This window comes from Oncorhynchus gorbuscha, linkage group LG15 (genome assembly GCF_021184085.1).
Source record: "Oncorhynchus gorbuscha isolate QuinsamMale2020 ecotype Even-year linkage group LG15, OgorEven_v1.0, whole genome shotgun sequence".
In the NCBI taxonomy this organism is placed as follows: Eukaryota; Metazoa; Chordata; class Actinopteri; order Salmoniformes; family Salmonidae; genus Oncorhynchus; species Oncorhynchus gorbuscha.
In genome coordinates this window covers 41241850-41256050 of record NC_060187.1, presented here as the reverse complement: position 1 = coordinate 41256050, position 14201 = coordinate 41241850, and positions in this window count along the sequence as shown.

Genomic DNA, 14201 nt, shown 5'->3' with positions numbered 1-14201 from the left:
GGTTAGGAGACTTATGTTAAGGTTAGGAAAAGGGTTAGGGTCAGCTAAAATTCTCTCCTAAACTGCTGCGAAAAGTTACTTCTGGTCATAGCTGTACTCCCTCTACTCAAAACCTCAGAATCTCTTCATTTCCCCCCATCAAAATTAGCCTACATTTAGGCTATTGTTTGTATGTGTATTACACACTATGTTGTGGTAAAAATCTGAGTATAATAGGTTTATGGATGTCAACCACAATACATGTTCATGTCATCGTCCCCAAACAGCTGCATTACACTTTTAAAAAATGTCTATGCTACCAGCTTATACAAATGGGTGTTAGCATTTAGCAGACATTTTTTCTAACCCCAAAAAGGACTATTTCTAAATATTATGCAGCAAAAACAGACAAATATATCCACATCAGATTTTAGTAACCACATTGTGAGCCTGGTGGAACTCAAAAATCATGACTGATTTAACAAATATATCCACTTTATAAAAATAGTAAAAAATAAAGAAAAACCTTTGAATGAGTAGGTGTTTCCAAACTTTTGACTGGTACTGTCTAAGTAGAGTTACAGTACAGTATATAGCGCTCCTGCACGAACACCTAACACGTTCATGAGGTTAAGTAACCCACTGCAGCTGAGGTTTCACCCGCTCTATTGACACTGTTCAGGGCATGTTGTTGTCTACTGTACACATTATGCCAAGCAAATTGCCCTTTCACCTAAATTATAGTCTCAAGACTTAATACCTTACCTTTGCTCTACTTACCTTTCCCTTATATTTTAGGGAACTGGGGAGGGATTTGTTCAAGACACACACTGCAGAACTACACCCAGTACCTCCCCCCTCAACATGTTAAGGTCACGCTTGCCCACGAGCTGTGCCACAGCCTGAGTGCCGCTGTGAGTGCTGGACAATGTCATCCTTGCCTATCGTTATTGTTTTTCCCCATTGGTGTTCCAACACGTACTTTTATTTGTTATTTCACTGATATTTGATGTTTGATATGTCATCATATGCCATTTGATTATATTACTTATTTTGTTGTACAGGTCTTGTTGCAGCTCTCTGTGTTAATTCATTGTCACGTTCTGACCTTAGTTCCTTTGTTTTGTCTTTGTTTTAGTATGGTCGGGGCGTGACTTGGGGTGGGCAGTCTATGTTCTTTTTTCTAGAATTTGGGATTTCTGTGTTTGGCCTGGTAGGGTTCTCAGTCAGAGGCAGCTGTCAATCTGATTGAGAACCATACTTAGGTAGCCTGGTTTCACCTTTGAGTTGTGGGTGATTATTTTCCTGTTTAGTGTTTTTTGTCATTCACCTTACGGGACTGTTCGCTGGTTGTTTATTGTTTTTGTTCAGTGTTCTATTACTTCATTAAAAGTTATGAACACTTACCACGCTGCGCATTGGTCCTCTTCTTCTTCCACCAACAACGGCCGTTACATTCATTGCAGGACTTGAACCCTATGGGCAGATCTGTACTTATCTCTTGAAATTTGTACTGTATTGCACACAATATCTAACAATTACAACAGAAAACATTAGGCCATAGGGTTAGACCATAGGCAATAGGGGGTGTCCTCGGATGGGGCCACAGTGTCTCATGACCCCTCCTGTCTCAGCCTCCAGTATTTATGCTACAGTAGTTACAACAAGTTACAACCTTGTTCTAAAATGCATTCAATATTATTATTTTTTTGTAATCTACTCACAATACACAATACAAAATGACAAAGTGAAAACAGGTTTTTAGAAATTGTTGCAAATGTATTAAAAATTAAAAACAGAAAAACCTTATTTACAAAAGTATTCAGACTCTTTGAAATGAGACTCGACATTGAGCTCTAGTGCATCCTGTTTCCATTGATCATCCTTGCGATCTTACTACGTCTTGATTGGAGTCCACCTGTGGTAAATTCAATTGATTGGACATGATTTGGAAAGGCGTACAACAGTCTATAGAAGGTCCTTCAGTTGACAGGGCATGTCAGAGCAAAAAGCAAGCCATGAGGACAAAATAAGTGGCCGTAGAACTCCAAGACAGGATTGTGTCGAAGCACAGATGGAGGGGGAGGGTACCAAAAAATGTCTGCAGCATTGAAGGTCCCCAAGAACACAGTGACCTCCATCATTCTTAAATTGAAGAAGTCTGGAACCACCAAGATGCTTTCTATTGCTGGCTGCCAGGCCAAACTGAGCAAACAGGGGAGAAGGGCCTTGGTCTGGGAGGTGACCAAGAACCCGATGGTCAATCTGACAGAGCTCTAGAGTTCCTCAATGGAGATGGCAGAAACTTCCAGAAGAACAAACATCTCTGCAGCACTCCACCAATCAGGCATTTATGGTAGTGTGGCCAGACGGAAGCCACTCCTCAGTAAAATGCACATGACAGCCCACTTGGAGTTTGCCAAAAGTCACCTAAAGACTCTCAGACCATGAGAAACAAGATTCTCTGGTCTGTTGAAACCAAGATTGAACTCTTTGGCCTGAATGCCAAGCATCACGTCTGGAGGAAACCAGGCACCATCCCTACAGTGAAGCATGGTAGTGGCAGCATCATGATGTGTTGATGTTTTTCAGCAGCAGGGGCTGGGAGACTAGTCAGGGGTGAGGAAAAGATGAATGGAGCAAAGTACAGCAAGATCCTTGATGAAAACCTACTCCAGAGCGCTCAGGACCTCAGACTGAAGGTTCACCTTCTAACAGGACAACGACCCTAAGCACACAGCCAAGACAACGCAGGACTGTCTTCGGGACAAGTCTCTGAATGTCCTTGAGTGCCCCAGCCAGAACCCAGACTAGAACCCGATCGAACATCTCTGGAGAGACCTGAAAATAGCTGTCCAGAAACGCTCCCCATCTAACCTGACAGAGCTTGAGAGAATTTTCAGAGAAGAATAAGAGAAACTCTCCAAATACAGGTGTACCAAGCTTTTAGCATCATTCCCAAGAAGACTCGATGCTGTAATCGCTGCCAAAGATGCTTCTACAAAGTACTGAGTAAAAGGTCTGAATACTTATTTGTAATAAATTTGCAAAATAACAAAACAAACAGTTTATGTGGTATTGTGTGTAGATTAATGAGGGGGAAAACGATTGAATCAATCTTAGAATAAGTCTGTAACATAACAAAATGTGGAAAGAGGTTTTTGAATTTGTAACGAATCCCGTTTCCTGAGTCTGTTTTTTGCCTGTGTTCTGTCCTGGAGTGTTTTTTCCGGCGTCCTGGAACGCACCCTGTCTGGTTGCCGGGCAATGTAGCCAGTTGGGAGTTCTGATTACCCGCACCTGTATCCCATCAGCTATCTGCACACCTGGTCCTGATCATCATCTCTCCTCTTCATAAACCCGGACCTGACATCCATTCCCTGCCGGATCGTTAGCCATGAACAGTATGTTGTGCCATAGTATCAGCCTCAAGTTGGATAGAATTTGTTTTGTTGTTTTTTTACGTATTGCTTGCCTTAAACTTACCTCCGTTTGTTCTGTCTTCAGTTACTCACCCGGATCATTTACCCCATTCCCGCCTGGTCGTCGCAGGATTCGGCTACCCCATTGAATCCACCTATTTACTCCCATCAACTCACCACCGCTGCCTGCTACGCCACCTGGATATATCTACCCATTCACATTCACTTGTAAATAAATACTCACCTTCTTCCTACTCTCCTTGTCCTGGTCTGCTTCTGGGTTCGATTTTGAAAGAACGTGACAGAATTCTTTCCGAAGGCACTGTAGGTGTTCCTTTTGTCCAGGTGGGAAAGGGCAGTGTGGAGTGTGATTGAGATTGTGTCATCTGTGGATCTGTTGTAGCGGTATGCGAGTGGAGTGGGTCTAGGGTTTCTGAAATGATGGTGTTGATGTGAGTCATGACAGCCTTTCAAAGAACTTCATGGCTACCGATGTGAGTGCTACGGGGCGGTAGTCATTTAGGCAGGTTTCCTTCACTTTCTTCGGCACAGGGACTGTGGTGATCTGTTTGAAACATGAAGGTATTACAGACTAAGGTCAGGGAAAAGGTTGAACACATCAGTGAAGACACTTGCCAGTTGGTATGCACATGCTCTGAGTACACATCCTTGTAATCCGTCTGGCCTTGTGATTGTTGACCTGTTTAAAGATCTAGCTCACATCGGCTATGGAGAGCGTGATCACTCAGTCAATCCGGAACAGCTGGTGCTCTCATGCATGCTTCAGTGTTGCTTGCCTCAAAGAGAGCATAAAAGGAATTTAGCTCATCTGGTAGGCTCGCGCCACTGGGCAGCTCGCTGCTGGGTTTCCCTTTGTAGTCAGTAATGGTTTGTAAGCCCTGCCACATTTCCCACGTATTGGGCACCCTAAAACCTACATGTCTATTTGCCTTGTTGGAGAACGAATCAATCTGCGAATGATTCACTTCACTTTGCCAGATGTTAAAAAGAGTGAACTTTAGTGACTAACGTACACTGAGTGTAAAACAACATTAGGAACACCTCCCTAATATAGTTGCACCCCCTTTTGCCCTCAGAACATCCTCAGTTTTTATATTGGCCCATGTTGACTCCAATGCTTCCCACAGTTGTGTCAAGTTGGCTGAATGTCCTTTGGGTGGTGGATCATTCATCCTCGCTCTTTTGTTTGGGTTTCTACCCTGTGTTTTGTATAGTGTTTGTTTGGTCTTCGTCCTGGTCTTTACAAGGCACGCCGTAATTTTTGTATAATAAAAAACCCTATTACGCATTCCTGCCAATGTGACAGCATGTTAAATGTGCAACCAGAGTGGAAAAAAACTATTGACAACATTTACTACACACACAGAGACTCATACAAAGCTCTCCCTCCATTTGGCAAATCTGACCATAATTCTATACTCCTGATTCCTGCTTCCAAGCAAATATGAAAACCGGAAGCACCCGTGACTAGATTAATAAAAAAGTGGTCAGATGAAGCAGATGCTAAGCAGGACAATACAGTGCCACTGACACGGCCTGCAACGGAAACATGCAGTCTCTCCTTCACTGCAGCCGAGGTGAGTAAGACATTTAAACGTGTTAACCCTCGCAAGGCTGCAGTGTTCCCAAGAAAGCTAAGGTAACTGAGCTAAACGACTACCGCCCCGTAGCACTCACTTCCGTCATCATGAAGTGCTTTGAGAGACTAGTCAAGGACCATATCACCTCCACCCTACCTGACACCCTAGACCCACTCCAATTTGCTTACCGCCCAAATAGGTCCACAGACGATGCAATCTCAACCACACTGCACACTGCCCTAACCCACCTGGACAAGAGGAATACCTATGTGAGAATGCTGTTCATCGACTACAGCTCGGCATTCAACACCATAGTACCCTCCAAGCTCGTCATCAAGCTCGAGACCCTGGGTCTCGACCCCGCCCTGTGCAACTGGGTACTGACTTCCTGACGGGCCGCCCCCAGGTGGTGAGGGTAGGCAACAACATCCTCCCCGCTGATCCTCAACACGGGGCCCCACAAGGGTGCGTTCTGAGCCCTCTCCTGTACTCCCTGTTCACCCACGACTGCGTGGCCACGCACGCTCCAACTCAATCATCAAGTTTGCGGACGACACAACAGTGGTAGGCTTGATTACCAACAACGACGAGACGGCCTACAGGGAGGAGGTGAGGGCCCTGGAGTGTGGTGTCAGGAAAATAACCTCACACTCAACGTCAACAAAACTAAGGAGATGATTGTGGACTTCAGGAAACAGCAGAGGGAACACCCCCTATCCACATCGATGGAACAGTAGTGGAGAGGGTAGCTAGTTTTAAGTTCCTCGGCATACACATCACAGACAAACTGAATTGGTCCACTCACACTGACAGCGTCGTGAAGAAGGCGCAGCAGCGCCTATTCAACCTCAGGAGGCTGAAGAAATTCGGCTTGTCACCAAAAGCACTCACAAACTTCTACAGATGCACAATCGAGAGCATCCTGGCGGGCTGTATCACCGCCTGGTACGGCAACTGCTCCGCCTCAACCGTAAGGCTCTCCAGAGGGTAGTGAGGACTGCACAACGCATCACCGGGGCAAACTACCTGCCCTCCAGGACACCTACACCACCCGTTGTTACAGGAAGGCCATAAAGATCATCAAGGACATCAACCACCCGAACCACTGCCTGTTCACCCCGCTATCATCCAGAAGGCGAGGTCAGTACAGGTGCATCAAAGCTGGGACCGAGAGACTGAAAAACAGCTTCTATCTCAAGGCCATCAGACTGTTAAACAGCCACCACTAACATTGAGTGGCTGCTGCCAACACACTGTCATTGACACTGACCCAACTCCAGCCATTTTAATAATGGGAATTGATGGAAATGATGTAAATATATCACTAGCCACTTTAAACAATGCTACCTTATATAATGTTACTTACCCTACCATGTATCACTAGCCACTTTAACTATGCCACTTTGTTTACTTTGTCTACACACTCATCTCATATGTATATACTGTACTCGATACCATCTACTGTATGCTGCTCTGTACCATCACTCATTCATATATCCTTAGGAAGCTTATAAGATATCCAGCTATGTCCACTGACGAATCATCATACAGGCAAAGCGTCAATATAGGACGAAGATTGAATCATACTACATCGGCTCTGATGTGGCAGGGCTTGCAAACCATTACAGACTACAAAGGGAAGCCCAGCCGAGATCTGCCCAGTGACACTAGCCTACCAGACGAGCTAAACTACTTCTATGCTCTCTTTGAGGAAAATACCACTGAAACATGCATGAGAGCACCAGCTGATGCAGTTGATGTGAGTAAGACCTTTGAACAGGTCAACTTTCACAATGCCGCAGGGCTTGTGAATGTGTACTATTAGTGTGTACTATTACGTGTACTATCAGCATGGGCTGACCAACTGGCAAGTGTCTTCACTGACATTTTCAACCTCTCCCTGTCCGAGTCTGTAATACCAACACGTTTTAAGCAGACCACCATAGTGCCTGGGCCCAAGAACACTAAGGTAACCTGCCTAAATGACTACCGACCCGTAGCATTCACGTCTGTAGCCATGAAGTGCTTTGAAAGGTTGGTCATGGCTCACATCAACATCATTATACCAGAAATCCTAGTCCCACTCCAATTTGCATACCGCCCCAACAGATCCACAGCTGATGCAATCTCTATTGCACTCCACACTGCCCCTTCCCACCTGGACAAAAGGAACACCTACACGAGAATTCATTGACTACAGCTCAGCATTCAACAGCATAGTGCCCTCAAAGCTCATCAATAAGCTAAGGACCCTGGGACTTAACACCTCCTTCTGCAACTGGATCCTGACGGGCCGCCCCCCAGGTGGTAAGGGTAGGTAACAACACATCCGCCACGCTGATCCTCAACACAGGGACCCCTCAGGGGTGCGTGCTTAGTCCCCTCCTGTACTCTCTGTTCACTCATGACTGCATGGCCAGGCACGACTCCAACACCATCATTAAGTTTGCAGATGACACAACAGTGGTAGGCCTGATCACCGATAATGATGAGACAGCCTATAGGGGGTGAGGCCAGGACAACAACCTCTCCCTCAACGTGATCAAGACAAAGGAGATAATTGTGGACTACAGGAAAAAGAGGACCAAGCACGCCCCCATTCCAATTGAAGGGGCTGCATTGGAGCTGGTTGAGAGCTTCAAGTTCCTTGGTGTCCACATCACCAACAAACTAACATGGTCCAAGCACCCGAAGACAGTTGTGAAGAGAGCCCGACAAAACCTATTCCCCCTCAGGAGACTGAAAAGATTTGTTATGGGTCCTCAGATCCTCATAAGGTTCTACAGCTACAACATCGAGAGCATCCTGACTGGTTGCATCACTGCCTGATATGGCAACTGCTCGGCCTCCGACCGCAAGGCACTACAGAGGTTAGTGTGAACGGCCCAGTACATCACTGGGACCAAGCTTCCTGCCATCCAGGACCTCCATACCAGGCGGTGTCAGAGGAAGGCCCTAAAAATTGTCAAAGACTCCAGCCACCCTAGTCATAGACTGTTCTCTTTGCTACCGCACGGCAAGCGGTACCAGAGTGTCAAGTCTAGGTCCATGAGGCTTCTAAACAGCTTCTACCCCCAAGCCATAAGACTCCTGAACATCTAATCAAATGGCTACCCAGACTATTGCCCCCCACCCTCCCCCTCTTTTACGCCGCTGCTACTCTCTGTTGTTATCATCTTTGCATATTCACTTTAATAACTCTACCTACATGTACATATTACCTCAACTAACCGGTGCCCCCGCACATTGACTCTCTACCGGTACCCCCTGTATATAGTCTCGCTATAGTTATTTTACTTCTGCTCTTTAATTACTTGTTACTTTTATTATCTGTATTTAAAATAAAATCAAATGTAACTGCATTGTTGGTTAGGCGCTCGTAAGTAAGCATTTCATTGTAATACCTGTTGTATTCGGCGCATGTGACTAATATAATTTGATTTGATCTTCATAAATGCCTGGAATTACTCAGTTGCAGAGAGAGAAAGAGAGAGAGAGAGAGACATAGGAGGTATTTTTTGTTTAGACCTGTAGCGCCTCACCCACGAAGCAGTCATCCTTTTTGACCGTCAGGACTCGGCTGATATACTTGATGCTGCAGTGAGAGAACTTATTGTTGTTCTCCCAGACCTCGTTAGTGGTGTGAGGGAACATCAGGAACCTGCCTTTCACTCCAAAATAACTAAGGTTCCAATTTTGGGAAAGCAACTACTTTTTAAAATAGTTCATTCCCCTCAAGATCACAGGCTGAAGACTAAAACAAGGTCTCTTTATTGATAGACACAAACGCTTGTTAACTTAGGTGAAGGTCATTTGACACGAAAGACAAAAGTGCTGTGTTACTGATGCCCATAGTTCTGGAAGAGGAATACATTGTTTTCATAACAAACGACACACCAAGGACAGCACAGATATATGGTGCTGCAAGGACAGCACAGATATATGGTGCTGCAAGGACAGCACAGATATATGGTGCTGCAAGGACAGCATAGATATATGGTGCTGCAAGGACAGCACAGATATATGGTGCTGCAAGGACAGCACAGATATATGGTGCTGCAAGGACAGCACAGATATATGGTGCTGCAAGGACAGCACAGATATATGGTGCTGCAAGGACAGCACAGATATATGGTGCTGCAAGGACAGCATAGATATATGGTGCTGCAAGGACAGCACAGATATATGGTGCTGCAAGGACAGCACAGATATATGGTGCTGCAAGGACAGCATAGATATATGGTGCTGCAAGGACAGCACAGATATATGGTGCTGCAAGGACACCACAGATATATGGTGCTGCAAGGACAGCACAGATATATGGTGCTGCAAGGACAGCATAGATATATGGTGCTGCAAGGACAGCACAGATATATGTTTGGTATACTGTATATGAGTCAGCAGTGTTTGATGAAATAATGTGTGTGGGTATACATGCCCTGTCAGCAATTGATCAGCCAATCTGTGGGAACCAGATCATGGATGAGGGGGAGGAGTGTGATCTGGGCCATAACAAGACAGACTGCTGCACAGAGAACAAGGAACCCATGGAGTGTTGCCTGAAACCTGGCAACATTGCAGGTAACTCCTGGTCAAAAGTTTGCTGTAGGATCAAATCCAAATCAAATACTATTTTTACCTGCTCCAAATACAACTTACAAGCCCTTAACCAACAATGCAGTTTTAAGAAAAATAAGTGTTAAGAAAGTATTTACTAAAATAAACTGAAGTTAAAAAAAAATATATATCTAAAAATGCAGGAAATTGATGTAATATGTAGGTAGAGTTAAAGTGACTATGCATAGATAATAAACAGAGTAGCAGCAGCTTAAAAATTGTGGGGGGGGGGGCAATGCAAATAGTCCAAGTAGCCATTTGATTAGCTGTTCAGGACTAGGATGAAAAAAGCCCTTTGTGATTTGCTGGTCCTAGATCTGTTTCTATGGGTAATTACTCATTTCTGTCCAAAGTTTACATAACATCTCCCATGGAGCTCTGAATAAGAAGTTTAACATGTTTGACAAAGCAGAGTTGTGGTTGTAGCGAAAGGGATAATTACTGCATTTCATACCATTCAAACAAAATAGTAAACAACACCCATGTTATGAAATTGTCTCTGCCTGTCTGCCCACCCACCTGTTTCTTTCTTTCCTTCTGTCCCCTCAGTCCCAGTCAGGGACTGTGCTGTGGCCAAGAGTGTATCATAAGCTGTCAGGGGACAGATGTGAGGAGGAGTCGGACTGTCAGCTGGAGAGTGTGTGCTCTGGTCTCTCCCTCATCTGCCCTGAGCCTACAGCCAAGGCCAACATGACCGTATGTAGTCGGGGCACTCGGGTGTGTCTCAATGGAGGGCCAGATAATGACTCAACATTTTCAGTCCTTGTACCCACTGTCTCAATGTGATGACATTCCAACGTCAGCAGTATCCACTTTAACAGGATCTGTTGTCCTTGGTTGCCATCTTGAGTGAATTTCCTCCATTATTTTACCCTTTCAGATGATAAATGTGGTTCTGGGTTTGGAGAGTCGTTCTGGTTGGGAAGATTTCAATGTAAATTCCATATGTATGGCTCTCTATGGGGGCATACATCCTGAAATATTAGATTTGGGCCAGAACCCATTTCTGATGCAGCCTGGATCAGGGAACAAGTTAACTGAACACGGATGTTTAGGATTTGTGAGAATGAGTAGGCCAGTCTGGCACTATCTAGCAGACATTTTTTTCTGTGAGACTTTGGTGTTCTTTTTCTTGTGTTCTCCTTTCATTCTCTCTATGTCCTCTCCCCTCTCTCCTGTATTGTATTTCACCCTCCCTCTTTTCCTCTCTCTCACTATCCTTCCCTCCTCTTACCCTGTCCTTTTCCCTTTCTCCATCTCTCTCTCGCCCTTTCTCCCTCCTTCCCTCTCGCCTATCCTTCTCTCTCTGTCCATTTCTCCATCTATTTCTCAGAATTGTCACTTTGAGTCACAGTGTGTGAGTTACATCCTGGAGCAGTGTGACTGTCTGGGAGAGTCCAAGAAAGGGAAGTGCCACGTGCTGCCAGCAGCCAGGTAACCACAATCCCTCTTCTCCTCCCTCACCCCCGACTCCTCCTTCACCCTCTTCCCCTCCCTCACCCCCGTCTCCTCCCCTGCTGCGCTTAAATCTGGGGAATGTGTATACGATTTGGGGACAAACAAGATCGTGTACATTTGCTTAGTCTTTCCCTTAACAACCAAAAGGGCATCTGATATGGTGGGCTGTGTAAAAGCAGAATTTAACAAGGATAAGGAGCTTGGTTACCAATGTGTGCATGTGCTTTTTCCCTCGGTAAACTCAATCTTTCACCGTTAACAAAACCTGTATTTCCCATGCATTTCTTCACCTTAGACATGCCTGCGACCTGCACCACTTCCTCTGTCCTGACTAAGCAGTTCCAGGTTAAGCGCATAGCCTTGTTTGCCGGGGAGCCGTGTTCAGCCAAGCAGGTCTACTGCGACAAGTTCCTGGTGTTCTAGGCATCCTGAACACTGACAGGCACATCGCCAGGCTGAAGAACTCCTTCCTCCACCTGGTAGACCTGGATGAGTTTGACAACCTGGCTGAGTGGATGAAGGTTTGTTTTATGGGTGTCGGCTATCTATCTACCCTATGATGTATTCAGGTTGTTAATTTACAACAGGCCAGAGGATCCTAGAAGATGTAGTGTGTTAGAGATGCGTGTTGAGCTCAGTGTGTATATGGAAAGCTTCCCGTTTTGATGTTCTTGATGTTCCAGCTTGATGTTCCAGCCTCAGATGGCTTTGAGCTTTGGCCATGCTGTGAAGTGCAGTGAATCAGGAATGCCCACGGGGTTTTAAAAGAGCTACTTGGGTCACACATCAGGTTGAGTTAGCGAGAAGGTGACCCCTACTCAGGGTTGGGGAGTAAGGGATTACAAAACAACGGTTACAGTAATCAGTCACGTTACAAGCAATAATATTGTAATCAGATTACAGATACTTTTGAAAAAATATGTGATTACTTTGAGGATTACTTTTAAATTCAGAAAGGATGTTTGCGGAAAACAATATTTGACACTTCTCTGTTTTTGTCAATGACATTCAAATTAGCATTGAAAAAAGGCACAAGTTTAAGTTTGTTCCACCTGAGCGAGTCTGACCACAAGTCAGAGACCACTATGATGACACACCAAATGTGCTTGAAGGATTGCGGGAAAAGAGTTGGAATAGGCTTTTGTAGTCTACAGTCCAAGCTATGTTGGACTGCTGTCGGCATCCAAAGATTATCCAACTTGAATAAACGCTTGGAGGTAAGGATGACAGCAGTGGTGTAGTCTACGGCAATACGGATATCACTTATTATTGATATTTACATAGTGCATTGATGTGACTCATACTGTTGCTCTCTCATTTAGTTATTTGCGCCTTACGGATTGTGGTTGTTGTGGATGGCTGTCCACAAATCTAAATGTATATTTGAACCCAATAATAGTTGAATTCAAGAAGTTTCAGCTGCCTATCAATCATTGTTTTGAAACCAGTGGACAGCCAGTGAAAAATACGCTCTTGCAACAGCTGCGTAGTGCAGATCCCAGCCTATGGAATAACAGTAGGCTTTTATTGCTCAATCTAATTCATGCTGATAAAAAAATGACATCCATTTGCCTAATGGACACATGCTCAAACTCGCACACTTTTGATAAAGGGCAATCTGTAGTTGCTACATCCATTTTTGGACAAATTATATATATTGATGTAAAGATATAATTTAATCGTATTATTATATGTAGTAGAAAGCGAATGGTTAGAAGAATCCTCCATAACCAACCCATAAAGTAAAATGTAACATTCATGTACAGTATGGCCAGCTATGTAAACTTTAACATTGATTTATCCTTCAATAGATGTCATTCAATTGGTAACATACATTTTTGTCTTCTTCTAATGCCTCTTAAGGGGAAAGTAATCTAAAAGTAACAGAATGTAATCAGATTATGTTACTGAGTTTGGGTAATCCAAAAGTTACGTTACTGATTACAATTTTGGACAGGTAACTATAATGTATTACATAAAGAAAGTGACCTACCCAACCCAGCCCCTACTTGCTCTTAGATGTACCGTTCACTCCCTATGATCCGGGCTTTTTAGTGTTAATGGATTTTCTATTGTCCGTATCTGTGCATCCATACCCCCTTCCAGCTCAAATAAAATATATATATATATTTTTTCTCCCCAATTGGCAATTAACCCGGAAGCCAGCTGCACCAATGTGTCAGAGGAAACACTGTACACCTGGTGACCGGAGTCAGCATGCATGCGCCCGGACTGCCACAGGAATCACTAGAGCGCAATGGGACAAGGACTTCCCGGCAGGCCAAACCCTCCCCTAACCCGGACAACGCTGGGCCAATTGTGCGCTGCCTCATGGCTCACCCGATCGTGGCCGGCTGCGATACAGCCTGGGATCGAACCCGGGCTGTAGTGATGCCTCTAGCACTGCACTCGGGAGGCCCCCAGCTCAAAGTTGATGTTTTATCTTTTCTTTGATTCGAGGACAGTACCACACATAACTGGTTTAGGAGCTATGCCAGCTATGGTTAAGGTTATTAGGCTGTGATATGGCAACAGTAGTGTTTCCACACCACAGCTGAACCGCTAATGCATGCCCATTGGTTCCATCCAAATCAGTGTGTCACATTTGGAATGTGAACTGACTAACGTCCTGTAGCAAATGGCTTCTTGAAGAAAAGACCTCAAGTCTATGTGAATGAAAGTAAATGGAATTGGAGGTGTTTTGGCTATTAAACAGCTAACTATAGCAGACTCGAACTAGAGTGGGCGAATGTTTGACTTGTTTGCTCTTGTCGTCCGCAGGCTCACTGGTGGGCTATTCTCCTTGCCATCATGACTCTGTCTGCCGTGATGGTCAGCACCGTGTGTCTGTGTGAATGCACCCTGTAGCTCCATTTCTGTCTCTGACCAGGACAAAGACTATAACCGTCAACTATCTATCTATGTTAACAAGTACGTCATAACTCTGTGCCACGTTTCTCAATGCATGTGTGGTGGAAAAGGGGGTGTCGCCAAGTTTGTTTTGCCCTCACTGATCTACGAGTGGGATGTTCTTTTTTACATCCACCTGTCCATTCATGCACTTAATGTACCATTGTTCCTTCCGTCCATGGCCTTCCATCAGTGTCCTTCGCTTAGCAATTTG